Below are 7,548 nucleotides of genomic sequence, written 5' to 3' on the forward strand. Positions count from 1 at the left end.
GAGTGAAAAATGCCAAATGGTGCACGTTTACAAATAATTTTTTAATTTCAGCACACTGGGTATTAGAACACAGGCCCAAATTGAAGATAAATTAAAACTGCTCATCTGTAGCGGGTTTATGGGAACATGAAAAATATATTGACTTACTCCTCTGTGGGTGTGTCTCCACAAGACATTTTCCTTGGAGCTGACTAATTAGCCCCACGGTAAAGTCTCAGCCTCTACTCGTGTGCCCCCTATTAGTAAACTAAGAAATGCCGCCATAGGATAGGACTTGTCAACACACGTACTATCCTATGGTGGGATTATTTAGTGCATTGCAATGCACGCATAGATGCTGATGAGGCTGGCTGGGGCATGAGGGTACTTCAGTGTGGGGGGCTGCCTGCCAGCTAGCTCAGCACTAGAGCACTCTTGTGCCCCAGTCAGCTACTCTGCAGCACATTGCACAGGGTTGGAGCAGTCCCAGGCTGGCAGGCTGACCCTTTGGGTCCCCTGCCAGCTGGGGCTGCTCCGACCCAGCTCAACATACTGCAGTTCCAGGTGCATGTGCAAACGTGGTACCTGGGAGCAATGAACTTCAGCCTGAACTGCGCTGGAGTTTATTGCTTCAATGAATAGCACATGTAGACATACCCTGTTACTCCAGCTGTATTCATTTCCATTGAAAACAATGGAGTTAGAGCAGAGGTGAATGGGAATAGCACAGTGGTTTTAGAGGTAAACTGATCTAGCCATAGTAAAGTCTTCAGCCATATTAAAACAATAACATTTAGGACAGATATTGGTGAGGAAATGGGGCATTGATCAAAGCATCTGTGTACAATTCAAAGCGTTGGGGTCATATACTGTCGGTGTCCAACAGTGAAGTTCTAGAAGACACAGACGTGACAGAAAACATAGAAACTCCATTAATAAGTGGTCTAGTACATTTTTCCCCACCTGCATTCATTTTTTCCCCAATCATACATTCCCTTGTAATTCGTCATTTTTGCACTTTGATCACTGTGCATGACAGAGCCATCTCAAAGGGTTGCTTTTAAAGGGCGTTTGAGGAGGAAAGTTACTATATGATTCGGGGAAAGGATTTTTATGGGCGATATCTTTTATTGGACCAGCTGCATAGCTGGGAGTGATTTAGGCAAGAGTTGAGGTACAAGGCAGCCTTCTTCAAGTTGCCTAAAAGCTAAGCTCTGAAGGTGGGTGCCCTGTCCTCGAAAGCTTATCTAAAACAAATCTCAACTGTGCAGCTGGTCCAATAAAAGATATTGCCACAAATAATCCTTGCCTTTCACATATTTCCGGGATGACTGCAGCTACAGCATCACTTCAGCTTGACCACAACATATTGGAGGAAGTGAAATTATTAGAGCTATATACGTGAAACACGGTACGGTCTTAGAACGACCCCTTCAGCATGCAAACAAAACACTTCAACGTCATTCAGAAGCTGCTCCATGATCCAAAGGACAATAAAGACGTTTCCTGAAATTCACATATTTGTTTAACAATATTGTGTCTGCATGTTCCCTTCCCCCACTCTTCCTCCCCAGGTGCCATCTGCTTTCTTTTTGATTTTCTTGTTGGCAAAGGACTAGAAGTTATATCTAACCTGTCACCAACTGCTGCAGCTTCCTTAGCCTGACGAAGGGTTTTTGAACCCAAAAGCTTGCTTAATAACTATTCTCCAACCATTTGGGTTGGTCTAATAAAAGATATCAAATTCACCCAAGGAACCTTGTCTGCCTATATCTAACCTGATACATTTTAAACTGCCCAAATCAATCCCAGTGGATTGTTTTAAATGCCTAGGATGATTGGCTGGTATAGATAGGACTGCAAGTTACTTCTGCAGGCACGAAGAGAGCTAAAATGGAAGTGTGCATCTACCTCCGATGGGGGTGGGACTTTCTTTGCAAAAATATCATTCTTGCGGATCAATTTTTCAGATCCCCAGATGGCTGCATAAATGAACGGCATGCCATGATGTGTGGGGAAAGACTGCTAATCTCAACTCCATGTTCAGCTACAGTGATCATTGTTACTGTAGTTCATAAACATCAGAATAATGTAACGGGGGGACTGAAGCATATAAGATGAATAGCACTTGCCAAGACACACGGATTCTCAAGTCCCTGTTGGACAGTGAATTCAGCAATCACACAAAGAATGATCTGCAAAGCTATAAATCAATTGAAGTTACATTCTGTGAAAGGAAAGTGAGAGATTTGCCTTCTAGGCATAAGGAAATAATGGAAGCTGTCTGTACAATTTGTTCTATGTTTTCTAAAATACTTTTGATGACATAAATAATACATTTACAGTATTCTGGAACTGGCCAATATTCATGGTTATTGCAATATGTGGTGGCAGGACATTAAACATTGTTTTGTGAGGTACAGGGGAATAGTGGGAATGAAATGAAGGAGTCAGATCCTTAGCTGGTGTCATAACTCTATTAAAGCCAAAAGAACTGTACTGAGTTACACCAGATGAAGATGTAGAAGGAAAATAGTAGGTGATGATGCCAGAGAAAACTGACAATGAGATGTATTGGGCAACAGATCAGTCTCCCAGGAGATGTGCAAAAATCATCCTCCGAGAGCTTTAAATTGGGTTAAAACACTAGGGACTATGCTCAGGTGGTATAAATGGTTCTCTCCAGCACAGGTGTCTTCTCCAGCCAAGGGCACAACTCTGGTTAACAGCAGCTGAGATGCTACACCTATGTCTTTCAGGGTCAATCCTTCCTTAGCAAAGCAAAGACTTAGGGAAACTTTATAGCTTCTACCACAAGGTCTTTTCCATTCCTACAAGCTGTGAATCTTTGAGTTCAACATATAGCCCTGGAACACTATGCTGGCAAGTTAGTAACTATGGCTGAGCAGGCAGTTCTGTTATATGCTGGAGCTTTGCTGAAAGCAAAGCAAATGATTTGGTTTTGTGTCACTGCTTTAGCGTTTCATTACAAACTCCCAAATCAGACCAAGCTCATCCAATTTTCTCTGAGGTTTCCAACCTTTAAAGTTCCTGATTCAGCAAGGTATTTGCAGCATGTGAGTAGCGTCATCGAAGCCAAGGGAATTAATCACAGACTTAAAGTTAACCATTAGAACTTGTATGCAATTATTTTCCATTGGAAAAAAAGGAAATTCCATTGAAAGCAAAACTGTTTGGGGGAAATTGTGCCAGTACCACCAACGTTTCATTATGGCAACAAGTTCCACCAGTGTCAAACTGACAAACCTGCAACATTTTTAGAGAGGCGCCCCCAATTCCAACAGCTTATTTTCAGGGTTTTTCTTTTTTATTATGTTATGCACCATGATAAGATTGAAAAAAAAAATCTAAATGAAATATTTGGATCAATGCACAACTACATTTTCAAATTTCTTCTCTATTAATTATCTCCCTAAATCTGAGCAGTGGCAGATGCTACTTTTTCACTGACACTGGGCGCGTCTACAAGAGACACTTAATGTGCATTAGCATAATAACACTGTGCAGTAGTGTGCCAGGCAAAAACTGTGTTAATATGCTACTCTCCAGTAAGCATCACTAAATAACCATGTACCAGTGCTACGGTGCTGTAACTGTAGTTACTGTGCATTTAGTTAGTACTCCATTAAGCAAGTACTAAACTAAATGCGCAGTAAGTACTGCACATTAATGAATGTGTAGATGCACCCACTGTGCGACACTCCATGGTTCTGAGAAGAAACTCCAGAATTTCAGCTATAAGCCTGCCCGAATCTACATGCCAAACCAAATCCTACTGAATTTCACGATGGGTGAAATTCAAACCCAGATCCTATTTGTCCTGCTGCAGGAAGAAAAAAAGAAAATTTCCTTTCAAACTCCTTACTTTGCTTCTTTCCCTCCCTCCATTTTCCTTTGAAGAATTGGATATTGGCTACAGCTAGAGGTTGGTGATTGGCTTGGCTGCATTAGTGCTAATTGGGTGCTTTAGTGATACTGAGAAACCAAGTGATTAAGCAGATTAAGATTTCTTATGCTTTTAGGAATAAACCAGTCCCTAGATGTGGGGCCAGGAAGGGATTTTAATCCAGGTCAGATGTACATGGGCAGTGGTTGCATTCATTTTTCCTCCCCTTTTCTGTGTAATGTTGGACTTGACTCATTTTCACCAGTCATCTGAATATATTTTAATTAATTTTCTGCTCTTGCAGGAGCTGTGGGTAGCATTTCTGGTTTCTCCTGCTCTCTACCAAAGGCATATTGTAGGTTTATTTTCTGTAATTGAAACCTTAAATTTATGGTGGCATGTGGGAAGGAAATGGATGTTCTTGTGAAGGCTTTTAGATCAACATTTATTACCTGGCTGTTTGCAATGACATGGGATTATTGGAAGAAAACTAGGGAGTTTCCTTCTAGTCCTGCATACCTCATGTGTCTACGATGGACTGAGTGAACCGTCTATATTCAAGCCACCTCTAGCGTTGGCATGTTCTTGAAATCTGGATCTAGATTTTTGCACTCATCTCTTGATGAAGAAGTGAGTTTTGGTTGGAGTTTGTTTAAATCCAGAATTCAAAGAGAGACTCGGGGAAGGAGAACTCGGGCTGATTAGGTATTTCTTTGAATTCCTTTGGCTACCCAGTTTGCATATATGCTCAGGTGCTGATGACCCTGCAATGGTATGTGGCTATTTTGGGTCACATTATAGCTAAAAGATTGCGGGTCAGTCACATCCCACGTGTGAGAAAAAGCCAAGCTTCAAGGGTTTGAGGTTGATGATCGAAAGACCTTCAAGAATCTTCTATTTCCAAGGAGTACTAACTACCCATGCTCCTCTGGCCTGTACATAAACCCAATAAACCATTAAGTAATCAGACATTGGCTACCTAACAAGCAACACCCTCAAAAAACCCTACACCTGCTTGAAAACCTGAGACTTTTGTAAAGATGTGTTTATTGGCAATAAAGTTCAGTAAAAAGGGAGAGAAAGCGAGTGGTTAAATTGCAACAGCAAAGCTCTTTGACTTTGCCAAGAATTTATCCCCGCATAAGAACCTGTTTCTTTGAAACAAGTCTATATTTGCTTTATTACAACTCCTGTAAACGTTCATTTTACTTTGAATCTGTGTATATGCTGGGGATGTAGCTCATTAAACAGGGGGCTTTACTAGAGGCAAAGAAAGGAATATTTTTTTTTAAACACATGAGATTCATAGTGGTATTTTGCATTAGTAACAGCATCTTTTGTGCCAGGTTCTTCAAGCGCTTTGCAAATATTAATAAGGCTTCACCACACCTGTTGGAGATGGGTAGTGCATGTCATGCTCCTACTTCAGGCTACCTACCTGCAGCTTCCAGAAAGGTCCTGATTCTGTGGACTGCTGTTGGCTTCTGGCACAATATAATAACAAAGGGAAGAGGAAAAAGCATGTTTCCTCCTACACCACTGTCTGGGTAGGTACAAATCCACTCCATAACCATCGCAAGAGAAAGACAAGCTGGAACAGTGGGTGTTTGTGGCTAAATAATTCCCTCTTAATAACCAAACAGTGCTATAAAAGATAGCAGATAGGTCTTCTGATGGGCAAAAATGCATTCACATGTGCTCTCTTTCCTTTCTATACAATGCTAACAATATGAGGAAGCTTCATAGAAAATAGTAGGGTTTCAAACAACTGTGTTTACCAAAGATGCATGCAAATACAAAGCTGGGTTACAATGCAGATGGTGTTACTGCTGTACTGAAATCTAGTGGGTTCTGCATTAAAAAAGGAGGCACACTCCCCAAGTAGGTAGAGGCATATACCCAAAGTCCTATGCATTACAACACCGTACTCACACAGAAGACAAAACTATGTTTGAAAGGGAATCTGAGATCAAGGGAAAATGTCCATCAAATTCAGTCCGGTGGCATCTTCTGCAGACTCTGGCATTCAAAGCTGACTTATACAGTGTTCAGCCCTACACCTCAGTCCATGGCCCCTTTACAGGAAACTGGGCTCTTATCTGATAGAAATAGTGACAAAAGCACCATATCATTTCACCATACAAGACCATGGAGTTAAAATACTGTAACTATAGCAGAGAACCATGCTAATAAAGAAGACTGCTGGGTATAGCTCCTATTAAACAGCCCATGCTCCCCAACACTGCTGTATTTCCATTAAAACAATTGACTCTTTGTCTACAGCTAAAAGGGCACCACGTTACTTTAACAAATCTCCAATGATGGCCATGGTATAACACCTAAAGATAGCAGGCTGTCTACGCAGAAGGTTTAGAAACAAAGCTTTGCCTATGATCCATCTAGTCTACTATGTCTGACAACAGGGGGACATAAAAGGCCTCTAGGGATGGTACAAAACTCCCCATCATGCCCAACAATGAAGTAGCTTGCCCATAAGGGAAATTTCTTTCTAGCCCTAGCCAATTAGTAGAGTTTGATGTCCTGAATTTTGAGAATTTGCATCATCCATAAATATGTGCCCTTAACCTAGTCAAACTCTGAATGCCTTGCTTGCTGCTCTAAATACCTGAATCCTCTACTGAGTTTCAACAAGCCTTTAGCTTCACCAACATTTGGGAGCAGAAAACTATGCACCTACTGGCTCTTTTTGTTTCAATCCTTTTCCACAGTCCAGCTATATCTCCTTTATCTTCTTTTAACTCTTCTTTTAGCAACTGCCCAGCTTGTACTGCCTGTTTTTAAAGGCAGCCAGCTGGAGCATGCTCAGTGAAGGTCTTGTGCTAAATGACTCAGTAACATAATAATAAATAGTTTACTTCCACCCTTAGGTGTTCTCTTTTTTATTTTTCCTCTTATGAGTAAGAACCTGGAGGGGGAAGACTGTGTGTAAAGGAGAAAAATAAATCTTTTTTTTTTTTCCTAAATATAAAACTAGCTAGTTTCTTTTTCTGAGTTGCAAGGCATTATGGGAGCTGGGGGGTATAAAGCTCAGGTGTAAGCTGTGTGCAATCCTTTTGGGTGGGTTGGGTTGAAGAGCACATCACATCACATCTCATCTCATCTCATCTCATCTGAGTTTGATAGTATAACTGGCTGTGCTTTCTTGAGATATTCCTTACATTTTTCAGAAAGGGTTTTATTATTTGTCAGACTTAAACTACAAGTGTGCATTTTACCCTGCATGTAGGGTAAAGGTTAATGTAGGTATTAGACCAAATAAGTACAAATTAGCCATGAATGCTTTTAGGCTGAACATTTTAAAAATAGATTTCTGTCTGCTTACAAGAATGAAGTTTTTAGAGTAGACTTTCAATGGGTAACAGTAGGGAGAGGGCAAGGTGACCAACATAAGCAGTGCCAGACTGGAGTTTGATGCATTGAAGGAGAAGGATTATATGAGGTGTAGTTGCTTGTCATCACAGTGGGTCCTTTCCAGCTTTGTGTTTCTCTACACCCACAGTTACACATAGACCAGCTGTGAAAGTGCAACAGGCCTCAGCTTCTAAAATGTGTGGGTTATCTTGTCAGTCGTGGCCACCATCAAGCACCTTCTCTCACTTACACATCCAAGCTCTCATTCTGCTTCAGCATGACTGTTACCT

The 7,548-nt window shown here is 41.1% G+C and overlaps 1 long non-coding RNA gene across 1 annotated transcript in view; it reads right to left on the minus strand.

Moving 5' to 3' along the window:
* LOC102386271 overlaps nt 1–6,631 on the minus strand; it is a 39,382-nt gene extending 32,751 nt beyond the window's left edge. Inside the window, exon 1 of the long non-coding RNA XR_324310.1 lies at nt 6,585–6,631. This is a non-coding gene — a long non-coding RNA (uncharacterized LOC102386271). The remainder of the gene's footprint in view (nt 1–6,584) is intronic.
* Nucleotides 6,632–7,548: the final 917 nt, after the last annotated feature.

Source organism: Alligator sinensis, unplaced genomic scaffold (assembly GCF_000455745.1).
Source record: "Alligator sinensis unplaced genomic scaffold, ASM45574v1 scaffold559_1, whole genome shotgun sequence".
Lineage (NCBI taxonomy): Eukaryota > Metazoa > Chordata > Crocodylia > Alligatoridae > Alligator > Alligator sinensis.